We start from the raw sequence: 22,201 nt of genomic DNA, 5'->3' as shown, positions 1-22,201 counted from the left end.
GTACACGTGCGTACACGCGCGTATAAGCAAGTAAATTATTAGCTCATTCAAACCCCCCTTACCCCCCATTAAACTTATGCTCTGCACACCCCATAACGCCTTGCCAAACCCCAAAAACAAAGCAAAGTGTACAAATACAATAGCTTAACTTACACTAGCTTACACTAACTTACAATAGCTTTAGAGTCAGATTATCCTAGATTCTTATGCTCCTCCAGCACTTACTAGCTGGGGCGACTGTGGGCAACGCCCTTAAGCCTCAATCTCCTCATCTGTAAAATGGCATCACTATACATAACTCACAGGTGGTTATGCAGAATAAGTGATAAAATGCATGTGAAGTCACTTACCACAGGGCTAGGCACATAAAACCTGCTCAATACCTATTGGCTATTATTATAATGCACTTATTTTTTTCCAGAACTGTCTATGGCAAGTCTACTATGTGATAGTCACTGTGTTTAGACAGAAGGCTTGCGTGAGCCACTGCCCCCACATAACCAACATCTCTCCACTTCCCTGTTTTGTGTTTCTTCTATTTCCATATATGTCATTTATTGTATTTGGTGGGTCAGGGGACTCTTGGCAGGGACTGTTCTTACTTGGTTTGCACCCACAGAGCACCCCCATAGTCTGAAATGCTGCTAGGAGGGCCCCTGGCAGCAGATAATCCATGACCCTCGGGCCTAGTGAGGGGTGAGGGCTGAGGGCTGGAAAAAGCAGAAGCCAGATCTCAGAGGACCTTGCTGTATGCTAAGGAGCAATGAAGTTATTGGGGGGAGGGGAGGAGGAGGTTCCTCTAGAAGTTTCTAAGGAGAAGAGAGACACACTCAGACTTATTCTAAAACGAATGCTTTGGGAAGGCAGTACAAGAAGGCCTCTAGGAACTGGCAAGGCTGGAGGAAGGCTGTGAGGACTGGGAGGTGGCCCGTGTCTGACACTGTTCACTGCTGCCTCCCCCAGTATCTCGCACTTGGGAGATGCCCAATAAATATCTCCTGCGTGAACAAGGATGGCATACCTTGAACCAGGAGATCACTTAGGAGATGACAATGTGAGTGAGAAACTGTAAGAACCCAGACCTGGGCTGTCCAAGAGAACTTTCTGTGATGTGATGGCCAATAGCCACGTGGGGCTACTGAGCTCTTGGGATGCAACTAATGCCATTGAGGAACTGAATTTAATTTTAATTAATTTTACTTGAAGTAGCCACATGAGTCTATCATAGCACAGATCCATTCTAAGACTGGGACAGCATAAACAAAGTGGAAGGGCTGCCCTGTGGACCTCTTGTTTTGAAATATCTAAATTCCTAGGCTTTATATAAGTACTCTTTCTTTCTTCCTTTTTTTGGTCTCTTTTGTCTTTTTAGGGCCACATGCATGGCATATGGAAGTTCCCAGGCTAGGGGTTGAACTGGAGCTGCTGCTGCCTGCCTACACCACAGCCACAGCAATGCGGGATCTGAGCCGGGTCTGTGACTTGTACCAGAGCTCTCGGCAACACCAGATCCTTAACCCACTGAGCAAGGCCAGAGATCGCACCTGCATCTTCATGGATACTAGTCAGACTTGTTTCTGCTGAGCCACAACGGGAACTCCAAGTATTATTTCTTTTTATACATTTTTACTCATCACGTTGCCATTAAGGGTCTCTTATCAGCATGATGTAGTTCCAAATAAAAGTTAGATACTCTGGGCAGTGAATGATAATAATAATTACCACTTCTTGAGTAATTGCTATATGCTTAGAGCAGCAGTAGTAGGTAGTGTTTGGGATTGCAGGATCTGCAGCCAGATGGCCTGTGTTTGAAAGTTGGCTCTGATTATACAAACTCCCTGTTTCCTTCTCTGTAAAATGATAGTCCCTACTTCATGAAATTGTTACAAAGATCAAATTGTTTGATGCCTATAAAAAGTCTAGCAAAAAGTACTTCATTCATAAGAGCTATTTTTGTGTGTTTTGCGTGCATTACCTCATTAACCCCCTCAACAACTCTCCCAAATCAAGCATTAGCATTCCCCCTTTGCAGATGAGGAAATGGTCAATTTAGATATTTAGAAATATTTAGAGATAAATTATCCCGTGTTGTACAACTGGTAGTAAGCAGCATAGCCAGGACTCAAACCCACATTTACCTAAACCCAAATCTCTAAACTAAAACAAACTGACAACATATATGAAATTACCATTTTCCTGGACTTCAGGCAGTGCAGAACAGGAATCCATGAAAAAAGGGTAAACAAACAAGGGAAGCCCTGTAATTACACCAGATTACCCTCTTGGAGAGCATTTCCAGGCTGCAGTGCAGGCAAGGGGAAAGGTAGGAGAAGCTGGCAGCATTTCTGATTTGAGTGATAAATCTGGGAGGTAAGAGAGGCCAGGGAAGCTAGAGCCTGCAGGACAGTGCCGGAAAAGAGAGAGCTTCACACACACACAAAGAGAGACAGAGACAGAAGATGGAGAGGCGAGAGAGCGTGCTGAAGATCTGCATAAGCTCCCCATGAAATCTCCAGCTGAGTTTTGGGGGAGGGATTTTTTTTTCTTTAGGGCTGCACCTGTTGCATAGGAGGTTCCCAGGCTAGGGGTAGAGCCACAGCTGCTGGCCTACACCACAGCCACAGCAATACCAGATCCGAGAGGCACAACTCACAGCAGCACTGGATCCTTAACTCACTGAGCAAGGCCAGGGATCAAACCCATGTCCTCATGGATACTAGTCAGGTTCATTAACTGCTGAGACACAACGGGAACTCCTTCAGCTGAGTTTTGATGCTTTTGGAGAAACTACCTTAAATGCTCTAAAGGAGCAGAGAGGAGTTCCTGTCATGGCTCAGTGGAAATGAATCCAAGAAGTATCGATGAGGAGGACACAGGTTCAGTCTCTGGCCTCACTCAGTGGGTTAAGGATCTGGCCGTGCTGTGGGCTCTGGTCTAGGTGGCTTGGACTACACACTGCTGTGGTGGTGCTGTAGGGCAGCGGCTATAGCTCTGATTCCACCCCTAGCCTAGGAATGTCCATATGCTACAGAAGCAACTCTAAAAATAAGTAAATAAATAAATAAATAGCAGAGGGATCATTACCAGGACTCACAAAGTGTCAAGAATCGTTTGTTTCTACAGTCTTGCCCTTCCTGTGGCATCAGCTCAAGTGGTTAGAAAGACACTGCCTCTGTACTAAACCCAAAGTCTCTTCCAGGCCTGCCTAACAAGGTGTACATGTCATCTTCGAAAATCTCAAACTAGATGTATGCCTGGGTCACTTTGCTGTACAGCAGAAATTGACAGAACATTGTAAATCAACTATAAAAAAATTTTTTTTTTAGAAGAAAAGATCCAACTGTTCTCACATAATGAACTGCATCCAAAACCAAGAATGTTTACAGGGATACAGAAATATCTAGCATGTAAAAGGGTAACATTCACAATGTCCAGCATCCAATCAAAAATTACCAGGCATGGATGGATCATAGACCAAAGTGCAACCTATATGACCTTGGGTATGATGATGCCTTGGAGATACCACACAAAAGACACTATCCATGAAAGAAATAATTGATAGCTAGACTTCATTAAAATTAAAAGCTTCTTTGTGAAAGACTTTATTAAGAGGATTAGAAGAAAATCCAGAGTGGGAGAAAATATTTCGGAAGATATATCGGATAAAGGACTGGTATCCAAAATATGCAAAGAACTCTTAACAATAAAAAATAAAAGCTAAAAAATGGGCCAAAGACGTCAACAGACGCTTCATCCAAGAAGACATATGGATGGCAAGTAAGCATATGAAAAGATGTTCTAAATAACATGTCATCAGGGAAACACAAATTAAAACAATAGCAAGGGAGTTTCCATTGTTGCTTATCAGGTTAGAAACCCAACTAGTATCCATGAGGATGTGGGTTCAATTCCTGGCCTTGCTCAGTGGGTTAAGGATCCAGTGTTGCCATGGCTGTGGCGTAGGTCTCAAGTGAAGCTCTGATTTGACCCAGAAGTGGAATTGCTGGATCATATGGTAGTTCTATTTTTAACTTTTGGAGAAACCTACATACTGTTTTTCACAGTGGCTGCACCAATTTATATTTCCACCAACAGCACATAAGCATTCCCTTTTCTCCACCTCCTCACCAACATTTGTGTTTCTTTTTTTTTAACTTTTTATATGATTTTGATTTTTTTCACTATAGCTAGATTACAGTGTTCTGTCAATTTTCTACTGTACAGCATGGTGACCCAGTTATACATACAAGTATACATTCTTTTTTCTCCCATTATCATGCTCCATCATAAGTGACTGGACAGTTCCCAGTGCTACACAGCAGGATCTCATTGCTTATCCATTCCAAAGGCAATAGTCTGCATCTATTAACCCCAAATTCCCAGTCCATCCCACTTCCTCCCCCTTGGCAGCCTCAAGTCTGTTCTCCAAGTCCATGGGTTTCTTTTCTTTGGAAAGGTTCATTTGTGCCGTATATTAGATTCCAGATATAAGTGATATCATGTGGTATTTGTGTTTCTCTTTCTGACTTACTCCACTCAGTATGAGAGTCTCTAGTTCCATCCATGTTGCTGCAAATGGCATTATTTTGTTCTTTTTTATGGCTGAGTAGTATTCCATTGTGTATATATACCATGCCTTCCTAATCCAATCATCTATCGATGGACATGTCTTGGCTATTGTGAACATTTGTATTTCTTATATTTTTGATAGTAGTCATTCTAACCAGGGTGAGGTGGTACCTCACTGTGATTTTGGTTTGCATTTCCCTGGTGGCAAGTGATGTTGAGCATCTTTTCACGCACCAGTTGGCAATGTGGAAATCGCCTTTGAACAACTATCTCTTCAGATCCTCTGCCAGTAGGATGGTTGGAGTTTCCATCGTGGCTCAGCAGAAATGAATCCGATGAGTATCCATGAAGATGTGGGTTTGATCCCCGGGCTTGTTCAGTGTTGGGGATCTGGCATTGCCATGAGCTGTGGTGTAGGTTGAAGACATGGCTCGGATCCCGCATTGCTGTGGCTGTGGTGTAGGCTGGCAGCTGCAGCTCCGATTCAACCCCTAGCCCAGGAACCTCCATATGCTGTGGGTATGACCCTAAAAAGACAAAAAAAGGAAAAAATGGATTGTTTGTTTTTTGCTATTGAGTTGTATGACTCTTTTAAAATATATTGTGGATGTTAATCCCTTATGTGATTTGCAAATATTTTCTCCCATTCAGTAGGTTGCGTTTTCATTTTGTTGCTGGTTTCCTCTGCTGTGTAGAAGCTTCTTAAGCCTTTTTAGCCTCATCGATAGCTCTCCTGAAGCGCACGTTTTCGGTTACCCAAGACAACTTTTCCAATCAGAGAATATGACTGAAGTGTGTTTAAATTTGTTGAACCCAGAGCAGCTCTTCTCGTCACTGTGTGCCACCTGGGCGGGAAGCACAGGTGCTGTAGAGACACAATTTAGCTCATCGGGAGCAGGAGGGAAGCTCTGGGAGGGCTTCCCAGAGTAGCTGAGGTTTGAATTAAAATTTATAGGATAAGCAGGCATCAGCTAATTACAATTGGGAAGGGGAGGCTGGGAAGTCCTGCTTTGTAGAAGGAGTGGCACTGATAAGGACTGAAGTCAAGAGTTAGCCTAACGCGTGTCGAGAACCTGCAGGTGCCTCCAGTGAGGGTCAAGTTGATGAGTGACTTCTTGCCTAACGTGGATGTCAGTCCTGAACTACTGAGGCCCAAAGATGAAGGTAGAATTGAAAAACTTATCCGTGTCTTTATTCCAGTCTAAGGAATAAGCACTGCATTGAAATTAGGAAAATAAAGGAGGAGGAGAAGGAGTGAGAAGTGTTTGCGATTATGGAGATTTTTTCTGGATGTATTGCGATGGTTCTAACCTCCAATGAACAGTGTCCAAGATAAAGGTTTAATTTTATGTTAGGAAGGTGATAAAATAGAGGATCTGAGATGTCTCTTCCAGGATTCTTAGTTAATATGCATGAGGCTAAGATGACAGGGCACATTTTCAAACTTGGCAATGGCGGAATTAAGAGGCGTTTCATTTTTTTCTCCCCTGAGGCAACGTGGAAAGGTGGAAGACTCAGCATCATTCAAATTCATTCTGATTTCTTCCTTTTGGCATGTATCTCCTGCGCCTTGGTCAGTTGCAATAGAAAGCGGCCTTGAGAGTTGGGGTGGAGGTTATTTTAATGTAAATAGAACTTTAAAAAATTCTTCCAGGAAGCAGCACTCAAACTCTCTGACAGGTCTGAGATTTTATTGTATTAAGTGGTTCTTCCTGGGAAAAATGTGGGCGAGTCTGGTCACCTCTTATCCAGACACAAGCTTTCTTCAGGAAGGGATACAAGAAATGTCATTAGGGAAAGTAGAAGGACCATTATGAACCACTTTAATATAGCTTTTATTCCGTTGGCCATTTGCTAATTTAATAAAGCTTGCAATATCCTCGGTGACGGATACTCAGAAGTTTGAGGCTGAAGAGTTCGGCAGAGTAGCTTAAAAGAAAGCTAGAGATAACACACCCCAATTTTTAGAGAGTAAGAATGTGCCTGGCTCATGATCAGAAAGGAAAGTCCACCAGGGCCAAAAGAACAGTGGACCCAAAGGCACTGTCTGCGGTTGGAGTCCTGACCTTGACATCTTCAGGCTACGTCACCTCTCCGAGTGGCTGTACCTCTCTGATCTTAGTTTTGTTATCTGTAAAATGGATATAATAATATCTACCTTCTAGAACTGTGCACACGGAATGAGATGAGGTATTAGCCTCAATGCGATGAATGCTTAGCCTTGTGTTTGCAGCACCAAGTCTTTGTCTTCAAGTGAGTGGGCACCAAAAGAGGAAAAAGAGGGTGTTCCGGGCCCAGCGCACAGGATGGAGAGAGCCTTGCTTGAGTGGATGCCTGTGGCCAGATGCCTGCAGCCATGAGCACCATGCCTGGTGCAGGAGTGGGTGGAGGGGCTTGCTGCACTGTGGGAGGGGGCCACATCTGGCTCTGGCTCACCCACCTAATAAGGGGCAGTTTTAGGCAGGAAAGGACGTCTAAGCAGGCATGCTGGCAAAACTCAGTACCAAGGCGGTTAAGGAGAAGGTTCAAGTGCTCTCTCATCAGGGAGAGAGATGGAGCCGGGAGCTGACTGTGAGACTGTGCGGCACGGCAGCATCTCCAGGACGTGGAGCTTGAGACACGGGGACCAAAGGTGATGGTAACGCTGGATGTCGTCTATACAATGGTCAGTGTCAGAGATATGATGGTGGAGGTGCCTCTAGGAGTGTAGGATGGGGATTCAGGCTGTGGGCAATCCCCACGGCGAGTTGCAAATGGGGAGAAGCTAGCGATTGGAGAAGGGTCGGACCCTCCATTGGAAGCCAACTCCTGCTAAAAATGGCATCACATCCCCAAATTACAAGTGAACTGCAGAGTCAAAGTCTGAGGATTCAAGAAAGGGTAAAATTTATACTTTAGAACTGTAGATCATAATGTAGATCATAAAACAATCTAAGAAAGACTTTCAAATAAGTACATTTATCATCTTCTAAGAGATAAAGGAAGGGACAAAGACCAGTAGGTAGGAACAGGACATCATGACAAAAGAACAGGCGAATTTGAGGAAGAAGGAAATAGAAATTAAAGCAACAAATACGCAGTCCTTGAAATGAGGGAAAAAAGGACTTATTAAATGGCACTAAAATATTTGACGAAATAAGTAATGAAGTGGAAGGTAGAGCTAAATAAATGAGCAAAATGGAGCACAGGTATGAAAGAGAAATTTAGAAAAGGATGATAGATCAAAAAACTTAAGAATATTTCCAATAAGACTGTCAGAAAATTCTATTGGATACGCCAGAGGAGAGGTACCTCTTCGAGGTAAGACGATGGAGAATTTTTCAGTTTTGAAGAAAGTTGTAAGGTGTGAATGGAATGCTCAGAGTTTTAAAGTGTTAAGTAAAACAAATTAATTCACAGCCATGCCATAGAAAACTAGAACATCAAAGAGAATGAAAAATATTAAATTTTGCAAAAGAGAGAGACGCATTATTTATTAAAAATGCAGGCTCCTGGTAGAAAATTTGAAATATAAAATATAAAGAAAAGCATCATGCATAATTTAGTTACAGTCAACTAATATATTTTGTATGTACCTTTTTTAAGATTTTTTTTTTTCTGTGAATGTCTCCTTTTTAGGAAAGTTTAACTTTTCAACTATGCACAATTTTATGTCCTGTTTTTTCATTTAACGTATCATGAATTATCCAATATCTATCTATCTATCTATCTATCTATCTATCTATCTATCTATCTATTTTGGCCACACCCAAGGCATATGGAAATTCCCGGGCCAGAGTTCGAATCCAAGCTATAGCTGCAACCTACACCACAGCTGTGGCAATGCTGGATCCTTAACCCACTGTGCTGAGCTGGGGATTGAACTGGCAACTCCACAGAGATGAGCTGGATCATTAACCCACTGTGCAACAGTGGGAACTCTTATCCAATATTATTTTGAAAAACAATTTTTAACGTTGAAAAATCTCAAACTTTCAGAAATATTGTTGCAAGAACAGGAAAATATCATCCCTTCCCCCAAGTCCGTGAGAGGCAGTTACCATTGATGCTCCATAGGCTCCACATACTTGAGTGTTTATTTCCTACAAATAAGGACATCTTCTCATATAACTCTAATGCAACAATGAAAGGCAGAAATGAATGTATTGCATCTACTCATCAGACCCTAGCAAATTTGGTCAACACAAATGGATTCAGCCGGTTCCGAATCATGTAGTTGTCAGTTTGGAACAGCTTTTTTTTTTTGACTTTCAGGACCTTTACACTTTTAAAGATTTTTTTTTTGTTTTTGTATTTTCAGGGCCACACCTGTAGCATATGAACATTCCCAGGCTAGAGGTTGAATTGGAGCTGTAGCTACTACAGCCACAGCAACACCAGATGTGAACCACGACCTACACTGCAGCTCACAGCAATGCCAGATCCTCAACCCACAGAGCAAGGCCAAGGATTGAACCTGAGTCCTCATAGATACTAGTCGGGTTCGTTACTGATGAACCACAACAGGAACTCCTACACTTTTAAAGATTAAAGGCCGCTTGGTTTACATGATGTCCTCAAGTTTCAGGTTTTGCTCTTTCCTCATAGCTGGATTAACATTATGTTTTGGCAGGAATATCTCAAAACTGACACTAGGTTGTCATTGCACACTAGCAAGGGGGATAGTTTCTTTTTTTTTTTTTTTTTTTTTTGCAATTTCTTGGGCTGCTCCTGCGGCATATGGAGGTTCCCAGGCTAGGGGTCAAATCGGAGCTGTAGCTACCGGCCTATGCCAGAGCCACAGCAATGCTGGATCCAAGCCGCATCTGCAACCTACACCACAGCTCATGGCAACACTGAATCCTTAACCCACTGAGCAAGGCCAGGGATCGAACCCACAACCTCGTGGTTCCTAGTCGGATTCATTAACCACTGCGCCACGACGGGAACTCCAAGGGGCATAATTTCAACTGACCCCAGAGCTGACGATGCTCCCTCACCTGCACTTTTTTTTTTTTTTTTTTTTTCCTGCTTTTTAGGGTCATACCCGCTGCATATGGAAGTTTCCAGGCTAGGAATTGAATCAGAGCTGTAGCTGCTTGCCTACCCACGGCTACAGCAATGCCAGATCTGAGTTGAGTCTGCCACCTACATCGCAGCTCATGGCAACGCTGGATCCTTAACCCACTGAGAGAGTCCAGGGATCGAACCCTCGTTCTCATGAGTACTTGTCGGGTTCGTTATCACTGAGCCAGGATGGGAACTCCCTCACCTTGCCTTCTTAATTAATATGCTGTTGGCCAGGCGTCTCCACTATAACGTTGCACCTTTTCTTTTTGCAGTTAACAAGCATTCGATAGGGAGGTACTTTGAACTGTGTAAATATTGCATTCCTCACCAAACTCTTCTTTCTCACTCTCTTGTTCTCCTTATTCATATCCAGGGGACTCATGTTCTCTTGTTTTATTTAATGAATATAATCCATATCTTTTTTAATACTAAAATTCCCCAGATTTAACCAGTGGCGTCCATTAAACCTGGCTCTGTGAGCTGTGCCATGTTCACGTGGTGGGAGCATTTCCTGATCATCTTGTATTTTTCTTCCTCCGGTGCTGGAATCAGCTACTTCTCAGGTAGCCTTGATTCTTCTTCCTGAAAAATGACATTTAGAAATCTAGATCTGGACACTGGGTGTTCTCACTGTTGTTGCTGTTTCCGGGCATTCTCAGTGGACAGAGCAAGGAGACGTATGTATATGTACGTACACAGACTCTCATATCTTCACATTCACAACTCTGTCTGTCTATCTGTCTATCTATCTATCATCTATCTGTCTATCATCTATCTGTCTATCTATCATCTATCTATCTATCATCTATTTATCATCTGTCTGTCTGTCTGTCTGTCTATCCATCCATCCATCCATCCATCCATCCATCCACTATCTATCTTCTATCTCTTACCCACTGGAAACCATGCATTCACATCGATGCCTTCGTTCCAAACCAGTAACACAAAGTTCATTCCTGTTTTCTCCCTTTTAATACATATAAGTTCTTTCTGGGCCAGCGAGATACCTGCCTCCCATTATCTCTAATATATTTGCTTATTCAGTCAATCACCTGGTACAAGACGGATCCCTGTTGGTGTGGCTGCCCCTTTCCCCTTGCCCTACTCACTCTGCATAGGCTGCCACCTCTACCCCTTCCAGCCCTGCGTGGAAGCCCTCCTCACTCACCCTGTGTGCAGACACCCCGTGCTTGCTGCCCCCACCTGCGGACAGTCTCTCTCCCAGATTTTGATGATTATTTTCTTGCTACCGTAATTTTTTAAATTGCAGTAAAATGTGCACAACAGAAAACTTACCGTTTTAACCATTTTAAAGTGTATGATTCAGTGGCGTTAAGTTCATTCACATTGTAGTGCAGACTGTTCAGCTTCAGGACTGGAGCCGTCCATCCTCCCAAACTGGAAGTCTGTCCCCATCAAACAGTAACTCCTCAGCCCCTCTCCCTTTAGCCCCTGGCAACCGCTCTTCCACTTTCTGTCTCTATGAATTTGACGCTTCTAGGTACCTCATGTAAGTGGACTCAGACCATGTATCTTCTTTTATGTCTGGCTTATTTCATTTAGCATAATGTTTTTGAGGTTCATCCATGTTGTGGCATGTATCAGAACTTTTTGCATTATTGTTATTTGCTTTTTAGGGCCACACCAGCGGCATATGGAAGTTCCCAGGATAGTGGTCGAATTGGAGCTGGAGCTGCAGCTGCTGGCCTACACCACAGCCATAACAACGTGGAATCTGAGCCTCGTCTTCAACCTACACCACAGCTCAAGGCAACACCAGATCCTTAACTCACTGAGCAAGGCCAGGGATCAAACCTGCATCCTCAAGGATACTAGTTGTGTTCATAACCTGCTGAGCCACAATGGGAATGTCTAGAACTGTATTAATTTTTAAGGAACAATACTCTAATATATATATGAGGTATATGTGTGTAACATAAATACACATCTCTCTCCATTTTGTTTATCCACTCATCTACTGATGGATGTTTGAATCGCTTCATCTTTGGCTTTATGAATAATGCTGTTATGAACATTCTTGTACAAATATCCATTTGAAGAGTTCCCGTCGTGGCACAGTGGTTAACGAATCCGACTAGGAACCATGAGGTTGCGGGTTCGGTCCCTGCCCTTGCTCAGTGGGTTAACGATCTGGCGTTGCTGTGGCTCTGGCGTAGGCCGGTGGCTACAGCTCCGATTCAACCCCTAGCCTGGGAACCTCCATATGCCGCGGGAGCGGCCCAAGAAATAGCAACAACAAAAAGACAAAAAAAAAAAAAAAAAATCCATTTGAATCCTTAATTTCAGTTCTATCGGGTATATAGCAAGAAGGGAAGTGGGATCATATTACAATTCTATTTTTATTCTTTTGAGCACCTGTCATACAGTTTTCTACAGTGGATGTACCATTTTAAAGTCCCACAAGCAATGTACGAGTTGGAATTTTTCCACATCGTCACTAATACTTGTTATTTTCTGTGGGGTTATTTCTTTTTTGATAATAGTCATCCTAACGGGTAAAGAGGTATCTAATTTTTATTTGTATTTGTATTTCTCTAATGATTATTGCTGTTGAGCATCTTTTCACATGCTTGGTGAACATTTACATAAATAGCACAAAATATTCCATTGTTTATTAAACATATTTAACTATGCAGTAAATATAATATCTGTGTTTCACAAAAGTGAAATTGTGTATAGTAACATACATGTACTGTATACATATGTCTATTTTCTATGTTCTTTTTTTTTTTTTTTTTTTTTTTTTTTGGCTGCATGTGGTATGTGAAAGTTCCTTGGGCCAGGGATTGAACCTGACCCACAGCAGTAACTTGAACCACAGCAGTGACAAGTTTGAGTCCTTAACTGTTAGGCCACCAGGGAACTCCTATAAATTTTTTTAAACAGAAAAAAAATTTAAATTAATTCTTCATAAAGATCAGGAAACATGGTAAAAAGAAAAATGCTTGAATCTGCACATTCTTTGGACTGTAGTTAGTACGTTGAATGTAAAAGCTCTAAAATTCCATTGCAGAATAGTGTCTGAGGGGAGGCAGGTGGTGATCAATGTTTTCATTTGAAGGAGGCACATTCCCTGGTTTATACGGCTGGGATTTATTCTTTCATCTGGATGCACTCACCCAGCAAGCACATTGGGAGCACATCCTTGCTCTGCCTCAGAAGTGCTTGTGCTTATTGGACAGTTGTATGTTGTCTGCTGGGAAAATATCTATTCGAGTTCTTGGCCCATTTGATCATTGAGGTTTCTTGTTGAGTTGTAGGAGCACTTTATATATTATGGATACTAATCCCTTATCAGATTTATAATTTGCAATATTTTCCTCCATTCTGCAGATGGCCTGTTCACTCTGTTAATAGTGTCCTATTTAAAATTTTTAAATTTAAACACATATTTAAAAAAATTTTTCAAAGTCCTATTTATCTTTTTTCACTTTTGTTGCCTATGTCTTTTTGTTTCACGTCATATCCAAGAAATCATTGCCAAATCCAGCAAAAGGAGCAGAGAACAGGAAGGTCAACAACATTGGCTAGAGGGATGGAGGGAGGAGGTATTGTGGGTTGGCAAAATCTCTTTCTGCATCAATTGGTAAGACCATGTCCCCTCCCATCCCCTGGCTTCCTCCTTTAGTCACTGCCTGCTCCTGATTTGGAGGTGGCCTGCAGAACTTTATTCTCCCACGAGAATGATTTTATTCCCCCATGATTATTTTGTCAGGCCATTGGTCCTCAGGGTGATGCCAGTGGTTTTGTTGGAGCCCAGAGGAGTAAGGCCACTTACAAATAGCTACCCCTAAGGATGCTGATCAGAGAGATCAGCACTGCCAGAGAGGAGATTACTTAACCCATGATCTAGGGTAATGATTTTTCCCTAAGACATCTCCCAGTTAGAGTGCTTAAGGAAGTTCGATTGTAACTGCTTGTCATACCCTGATTGATTTGGAAAATGGAAAAAAAGATTGCTCATTGCTGACTTCCTCTACAAATAGAGGCCAGTGGGGAAAATCACAGACTCTTGGACAATTAGAACTGGAAGGACCTTGGAGATATCATCTAGGGCAGTGTTTTTAAAACATTTTTAGCCACTGTTTTTTTTTTTTTTCTCTCTAAGTGCAATCAATCATATGATCAATCCCAACAAATAAATACAAATGAAAAAGGCCATTTGCTTAGACATCTCTCCTCCTGCTGAGAAACCCTCTGTGTAGTCCAACTCCTTCAAATTGAGTCCCCCAGAACGGAACTCATGGGTTCAGAGTCAACCAGCTTGTGATGGTGGGTGGAACCGGAACCTATGTTTTCCAATTCTCTCTCTCTCTCTCTTTTTTTAACAACTGCACCTGAGGCATCTGGAAGTTCTCAGACCAAGGACTGAATCAGAGCCTCAGCTGCAACCTATGCCATAGCTGCGGTAATGCTGGATCCTTAACCCACTGTGATGGGCTGGGGATGGAATCCACGCCTCTTCAGAGAACCAAGCTACTGCAGTCAGATTCTTAACCCACTGTGCCACAGCAGGAACTCTTATTTTCCAGTTCTTAAGTCAGAGCTCCTTAAACCAGACAAGGCGTGTCATGCTATTCTGAGGTCTTTTGTTCTTGCAGGGCTCGGATGTAAAGAGAAGGAAAAAGAAGCAGCAGATTAATCTGGTACCTTGAGGTTATCCTCCCAACTCAGAGGGAGTGTAATTAGCTAAGGCCACATAGCTGACCCTGGTGAGAGGGCCTCCTGGCGGGGGTTGTCTAAGGGTGCCTCGGAGTCGGATATAAGGCATTTACAAGATCTGGGGATGAAAACCCTAGGAAAACGATACAAGTTGTCCTGAAGTAGATACATGTACAAGCAGATGGAACATTCCATTCATCAGAGAGTCTCCACCAGAATATGGAGGAGGGGGTTTCACCATCTCCCTCCCCTGGGGCGTGAGTTGGGTGGTAAGGAGTCCTTGGTGCTCCCAGCCAGAGGAAGTAAGCCTGCAGCCATGGCTTCCACTCTCTTGGAAGCTGCTGTTGCGGTGTGGTGGGAGCAGGAGGCAGTGCAAGGGGCAGGGAGGGAGGGATCAGAAGGAAAGTTTGCTGAGCCTCTACGATGATTTCGAAGCTTTGGGCAAAGGCAAGTAGAGCCCCTTGGACTTAATTTTAGTAGGGAGAGTGGGAGATGATTAGAGCTGGAAAAGAGAATTTTCAGGAGTCACCGTCAGAGGGAGAATTTTTCTGGAGTCCATGGCTGGGAGGGGGAGAGAGATGGCATGAGGACAGAGACTGACCAAAAGAACTCTGCTCAAAGGGCATTTAGAATATTTTGCTGTGCATGAGAACGCACTGGCCTTCTTCTTTGCCATTTCCTCAAGGGTTGAGTGAAGATTTAAATTGGTTTAGAGCACTTTTTTGGATGGCTGGACTCTGATTCTTTGAAACAGAGAAATCACAACATGTCTGCTGTCGATTGTGTTTTGGCTACTTCTGCATAGTCATCTGGCAGAGATAGGAAGGGACCTGGGGCAAAGCGCCTTGGCTGTATTGATTTAAGGAGTTAGCACGTCTAAGGAAGCAATGAATTAACTTAAAGTAGTGATCAGAAGCCTATGAAAATACAGTGGTGGAGTGGCTTGTGACCATTTGTGCCTGTTGACAGCGGATGGCTGATTGACTGATGGATGGGCTGAGGCACAGCTCAAAGTCTCTTTGCAAGCCCCTCATTGTCAGCCTACTGGGGTTCTCTCAATCCCTAAACCTGAGGTTTCCCTGGAGGCTGGAGTCCAGAATCCTAGTTTTTCATGCACTCTGCTTTGAGACTTAACGTTCACATGTAGAGCTGTTGCTAGCCAGCCTCTCTTCTGATTGCTCCATGCCCTTCCTGGTCTGGTTGTTAAATATTTAGAATATCATCCCCAGTTTATCTTACTTCTCAAGTGTGCTAGGTGCAAAAATTTATCTTCCTGGTGAACATGTGAAATTAACATTCTGTTGCAAAAGATGTTTAAATCTGGATAGTTTGGAGTGCTGGGTGTGTATATGGGGTGTGATTGGGAGATGAAGTTAGTGAAATTGACAGACTAGATTCCTAGTAAGACTGCTGACTGTGTGTCTATGTTTAGGTTCTGCACTCTTGCCTAGCAGGTTTTGGCTGCAAGATCTTTTTTCCAAATGCAAATATGAGTATGTTGTCCCTTTAAGTGGTAAATAATAACCATTTTTTTTTAACATTTATCACATCTCTTCCAGTCTGTGTTTGAAATTACACTAGAGCTGTAACTTCATATAATGGGGGCTCCAACAAGATTGCCAAATTTGTGAATTGAGCTTTCCTCAAAGGGATTATTTTTTAGATTAGTCAGGGATTTCCTGATGGAAAGTGACAAAAATTCTACTGGAACTAGTTTAGGTAAAAAGAGAAATTAATTTTCTTGGATAGATCAGAAGAGAGAGGTATAGCTTGGGGCAACTGAAGCCAGGAACCTTCTTTCTTTCTTTCTTTCTTTCTTTTTCTTTTTAGAGCTGTGCCCAAGGCATATGGAGGTTTCCCAGGCTAGGGGTCCAATGGGAACGATAGCTGCCAGTCTACACCACAGCCACAGTAACGCCAGATCTGAGCCGTGTCTGTGACCTACACCACAGCTCATGGCAATGCTGGATCTTTAACCCACTGAGCGTGGCCAGGGAGCGAACCCGCAACCTCATGGTTCCTAGCTAGTTGGATTTGTTTCTGCTGTGCCACCACGGGAACTCCGGTACCTTCTTTCTTTGGGCTTGACTTCTTTCTGAAGGTCAGCTTCATAATTCTCAATGCATCTAGCCTTCTGAGGAGCAGAAGGAGCAACGATTAGTAGCCTCCAGCAGGGCATGAGAACAGTGGTCTGCGTTAGCAGTAAACATTTCGAAGCAGACTTGTTATATGACGCCATCTACCTACAAAGAAGGTAAGGGAGTGTAATCCTTCTGAGCCCAGACTAACAAAGCTTGATAGGAAGCACGCTAGAAATCCTCAGCATTTCTTGAATTAAGATACATGGTTATTTTCGGGAGTTCCCGTCGTGGCTTAGTGGTTAACGAATCCGACTAGGAACCATGAGGTTTCGGTTCGATCCCTGGCCTTGCTCAGTGGGTTAAGGATCCGGCGTTGCCATGAGCTGTGGTGTAGGTTGCAGACTTGGCTTGGATCCTGCATGTTGGCTCAGACCCTGCATTGCTGTGGCTGTGGTGTAGGCCGGCAGCTACAGCTCCGATTAGACCCCTAGCCTGGAAACCTCCATGTGCCGTGGGAGTGACCCAAGGAAAGACAAAAAGACAAAAAAAAAAAAAAAAAAAAAAAAAAAGAAAGAAAAAGGAAAAAGATACATGGTTATCTTCCTTCTTTCCTCCCTCCCTCCCTCTCTCTTTCTTTCTTTCTTGAGGCATGGAGGTTCCCAGGCTAAGGGCCAAATTCTAGTTATCAGCCTACACCACAGCCACAGCAACACAGGATCAGAGCCACATCTGTGACCTATTCCCTGTGACCTATTCCATAGCTCAGAGCAACACTGGATCCTTAACCCACTGAGTGAGGCCAGGGATCGAACCCGCCACCTCATGGTTACTAGTCAGATTCGTTTCTGCTGTGCCATGATGGGAACTCCTGGTTATTTTCTTCCTTCCCTCGCTCTCTTTCTTTTACACCTTTCTTCCCCCCTTATCCCCTCCCTCCTTCCCCTGTCCCCACTCCCTCCCTCCTTCCTTCCTTCCATCCTTCCTTCCTAACCTCCCCCTCTTCCCCTGCCTCCCATTTGCCTTCAGGATTGGCTCTAGACTTATTTCTATACCTTGAACATGACTTGCAGAGACATCTGAGTGACTGACCCTTGTTTTAGCTCTGCAGCTCTAACTGCAGAAACTGTAACATCTGGACCAGGCTGCATTGATCCGAGGAGGCTGAAGGTGATGAATGCTGGTGCTTGTGTTTGAATATGCAGTGTTGTACCATATTTATAGCCATATTTGCACAACTCCAAGATTGATGAGGTGCACCTGCTCCAGGTGTGATGGGCTCCAGGAAACATCCAGAACTGCTCCAGGCTGGGGCAGAGCAGCTGAGCCACCAGAAAGTCAGATGTCTTTAGCAGTTGTTCAACTCTGAAATTCAAACTGTGTGGAAAGTCTCTCAGGAAATAGAATTTTAAGGTTTTTTTTATTTTATTTATTTATTTATTTATTTATTTATTTATTTTATTTTATTTTCCCACTGTACAGCAAGGGGGTCAGGTTATCCTTACATGTATACATTACAATTACATTTTTTCCCCCGAATTTTAAGTTTTAAGGCTTCTTTTTTTTTTTTTTTTTTTTGCATGGTTGGGGTCTCCTGTGTATGATGCCCAAACTATTATGCATTTTTTATTGCTTCGAAGTGATAGTTTTCAGTTTACCTTGGCAACTTCTTCATCTGGTAGAAGAGAAACTGTATGTCACCCTTTTATTATTTGAATTATTTCAAATCCTACTCTTGGATGGCCCTCTGTGGTGGCCAAGGAAGTGATAGTGACCCAAAACCATAGTCTTCTCAACACCCCAAAGAAACTCACACCCGTTTCCTACCATTAGGCAGCACAGACACAAGAAATCATAATATTTATTTCCTTTTGTTAGGAGCGTGTTGGCAGAATAACATAATGACTGAAACTATGGTTCCCGAAATCAGACCCGGGTTTGAATTATGTTTGGCCACTCACTGATTGTGTGACTTTGAAGACATCACTCTTTGATCCTTGATTTTCCATTGATAAAAATGGGAGAAGTGATAGTTCTGATCCCATAGAATTGTCATGGGACTCAGGGAGTTAATGCATAGAAAGTACTTAGCACCACACCAGGCAGTTAGTAAATGCTCAATTTACATTGGGCTTTTATTAGTAATAAACCCTATCTCATGCTCTTCTTCTTAATCTGCTTCTTTGATTAATAAAACTTTGGAAAATGAAACATTACTTAATAAATAGCATTTATTTCCTTGGATCTATTAAAACTGGGGGAGGGGGTTCTAAGTAGGGAAAAATCATAAGGGGGTTTTGGTAGTGAAAAAAAGCTTGGGCATCAATGCCTGTACTATGAAGCAGAGGCTGCAAACGATAGCCCACAGGCAAACGTGGCCTCCGCAGGAGTTTGATTTGGACAGTATTTGCTTGGGGTTTAACGTGCCTGGGCTGGTGACGTTTAAGAATCAAAAGATTTCACATGACAATTAGCATCTCCTTTTGATCTTGTGTCTGGCCTGCTTTCCTCTTTCACGTTACCAGCCTAGGGAAGATGGAGTAATGGTCCCCCAGAGAGGTCCATGTCCTAATTCCTGGAACCCGTGCAGGTGTTAGGTGACATGGCGAAGGGAAATTGAGGTTGCTGATGGAATTAAGGATGGTGTCATCTGACCTGAAAATAGGGAGGCTCTACAAGGGGAGGGGGGAGGGAGTGGGATGGATGGGGAGTTTGGGGGTGGGTAGAAGCAAACTATTCCATTTATAATGGATAAGCAATGAGGTCCTACTGTACAGCACAGGGAACTGTGTCCAGTCTCTTGGGATAGAACATGATGGAAGATAGTATGAGAAAAAATGGATATATATATATATATATGTATGACTGGGTCACTTTGCTCTACAGCAGAAATTGGTGCAACACTGTAAATCAACTATAATAAAAAAAAAAACAGGAAGGTTATACTGGCTGGTCTGAGTGAGTCCAGTGTAATCCCAAAGGTCCTTATAGGTGGAGAGGGGTGTAGAAGAGGAAGTCAGAGGGAAACGTAGTTATGGAAGAAAGATCGGAGAGATGCAACATTGATGATCTTGAAGATGCAGAAAGAGACCACAGCCAAAGCATGGAGGTGGCCTCTAGAAGCTGGAAAAGGCAAGGAAAAAGATGCTGTTGTAGGGCCTCTGATGCAAGACACAGCCCTGTGAAACCTTGGTTTTAGCCCTGGGAGTCCTGTGTTGGACTCCTGATTTCCAGAATGGCAAGATAAAATATTTGTAGGAGTTCCCGCTGTGGCCCAGTGGGTTAAGAACCCAACATAGTGTCTGTGGTGATGCGGGTTTGATCCCTGGCCCTGCTTAGTGGGTTAAGGGTCCAGTGTTGCTGCAAACTGCAGCTCAGATCTGGTATGGCTGTGGCTGTGGTGTAGGCTGGCAGCTGCAGCTCCAATTCGACCCTTGGCCTTGGGACTTCCATATGCCATAGATATGGTGGTTAAAAAAAAAAAAAAAATATATATATATATATATATATATATATATTAAGCTATTAAGTTTGTGGTAACTTGCTGTAGCCACAATAAAAGCAGCATGCACTGTTGCATTCCTGTAGGATAAAACTATTTTTGCCTGTTCTTGATCTTTATGTTTTGAACCTAATTCTTTTGAGGTGCTTCATAATCCTGGCAAAGCCACTAAGCTGAGCAGAGCTGCAGAAATTCCCTGGCTTTCCTGCTGGAAGATGTCGATCAATGAGGGCGCTCGCGGCCTTTGATGTCAGGCATCCACGCCCGCTTCTGTAAAGACTCTCGGCTCCACAAGAGAACGGTACTTTTGATATTTAGAAAAGTATTAAGTGATAATGATTACTGTGGGATGGTTGTATTCCCTCCTGTTGGGATTCTAGCACTCCATTTTCACATGGTTTGGAAGAGCTCAGCACTTTTCTCCAACCCCGATGGCCTGGGCTGAATGCGTAATACTAGTTAGGAGGAGAAGGGCTTGTCTGAGAAAGTATGTTCTCATCGTCTCTGCATAAATGACCATGGGGACCCCTTGGAAGGAACTGGGACTGAGAGAGGCAGGAAGAAGCAGAGTTCTTTCCAAGAGGTCCTGGAGCAAGTGGCAAGGACCTTGGGAGCAGATACTGTTCTCAGGTGGCTGTAGGGTGAGAACACTGAACTCTAAGCAGTCCCCAGACCTGGTCCCTGTGGAGAAAGAATTCTGCAAAGAGACAGAGGGTAGTGAGGGAAATAAGTGTTTACTAAGAGAGAAGAGAGAGAAGACAGATGTGGATAAAGCCCAGGTGGGCTGGGGGGTGTGGGGCTGGAGAGGGATTGAGAGACAGAGACAGACAGAGAAAGGGCAAGAGAGGAAGAGAGTGACGCATGTGCTGGAGGTCATTTAAATCCCTTGCGTGGGAGCAGTCCTTCCGGGATGCCTCTGGCCAGTCGTCTTCCTTGGTCTGGCTTTGAGTCCACATGTGGCCTGGCTCAGGGTCCTCCCCTGTGTGCGCGCACCTTTTAGCCAGGATGGAATCCAGCACAAGGGTGATGGGAAGTTGACAGGAAGTACTCTGGTCTGGTGCCCCTTCTTTCTCAGACCCCCAAGGACCGTGTCCGTGAATGTGTAGTTCCTAGTTCTGTTCCACAGGTCTCCTTGACCTCAAGAATGAGAAATAGGTGGATGCAGGATCCTTTATCCAAGCAGGATGCAGATGGATAAAGTTATCTGTTCATAGGGAACACATTACAGTTGCTCAGCCTGGGACCCATCTGTCTCCTGCTTTGACACCAGACGTGACCCATTTAGGAACATGAGGATAGGAGTCCCGTGGATGGAGGGTTGCAGTCAGGGGACCTTTGGGAGATTTAGGGCAAGGCCCTTCTCCAGGTGGGTGCCGTGGCAGGGTTTCAGCCGCCTCCCCACCCCATCCTACCCTAAGCTCTTTTGGGTAGGGCCCAACTTCTAGAGATGGACGTGGCAACCAGGTCTGTTGGCGGTTTGCAGAGTCATAGGTGACATTCTTCTCTAGGCCTGAGATCAGGACCTTTGGAGAGACGGGGTCTGAAAAATGGAGATATTAATTCCACTCGTGGGTTTATACCCCAAAGAATTGAAAGCAGGGGCGAGACAAGATATTTGTAAACTTCTCTCTCTCTCTCTTTTTTTGGGGGTGGGTCCTTTTTGGGGCATGTGGGAGTTCCAGGCTAGGGGTTGAATTGGACTTGCAGCTGCTGGCCTGCACCACAGCCACAGCAACACCAGATCTGGGTCACATCCACAACCTAGAGGCACTGCCAGATCCTTTAACTCACTGAGCAAGGCCAGGGATCGAACCTGAATCCTTATGGATACTAGTCCAGTTCTTAAGCCACTGAGCCATAGTGGGAACTCCTGTACACCTCTCTTCGGCAGTATTATTCACAGTAGCCAAGGGTCGAAGCAAACTTTATCCACCCACAGATAAATGATTAAAGAAAATGTGGTGCATACATACAAAAGAATAGTATTCGGCCTTAAAGAAGAGGAAATTCTGATGCATGCTAGAATATGATAGGGGCTGAGGGAGGGGGCGATGAGGAGTTCCTGTTTAATGGGTATCAAGTTTGAGTCTGGGAAGATGAAAATGTCCTGGAGATGGATGGTATTGATCTTTTGTAACAGAATGAAGACACTTAATTCTACTGAACAGTACACTTAAAAATGTTAAGATAGTGGAATTCCCTTTGAGGCTCAGCAGGTTAAGAACCCAACATAGTGTCTGTGAGGATGTGGGTTCGATCCCTGGCCTCACTCAGTGTGTTAAGGATGTGGTGTTGCCACAAGCTGCTGCACAGGTCGCAG

At 43.7% G+C, this 22,201-nt stretch overlaps 1 long non-coding RNA gene across 45 annotated transcripts in view; it reads left to right on the top strand.

The window, feature by feature from the left end:
* The window catches only part of LOC100739688 (uncharacterized), a 187,429-nt gene that overhangs the window by 37,918 nt on the left and 127,310 nt on the right, over nt 1-22,201 (top strand). For 30 of the 45 annotated variants that reach the window (XR_014813646.1, XR_014813642.1, XR_014813640.1 and 27 more), the window contains one exon: nt 20,025-20,182. The exons of 14 other annotated variants lie outside the window; for them this stretch is intronic. This is a non-coding gene — a long non-coding RNA (uncharacterized LOC100739688). Of the gene's footprint in view, nt 1-20,024; nt 22,195-22,201 lie in introns of all 45 variants that reach the window. One more of the 45 variants, XR_014813660.1, reaches the window with a different exon arrangement.

This window comes from Sus scrofa, chromosome 8, assembly GCF_054392235.1.
Source record: "Sus scrofa isolate SSC_HxYL_T2T_F1_AM1 chromosome 8, Sscrofa_HxYL_maternal_Yorkshire_Landrace_v2.0, whole genome shotgun sequence".
Lineage (NCBI taxonomy): Eukaryota > Metazoa > Chordata > Mammalia > Artiodactyla > Suidae > Sus > Sus scrofa.
Note: the sequence above shows the minus strand (reverse complement) of the source record. Positions and strands in the feature narration are given on the sequence as shown.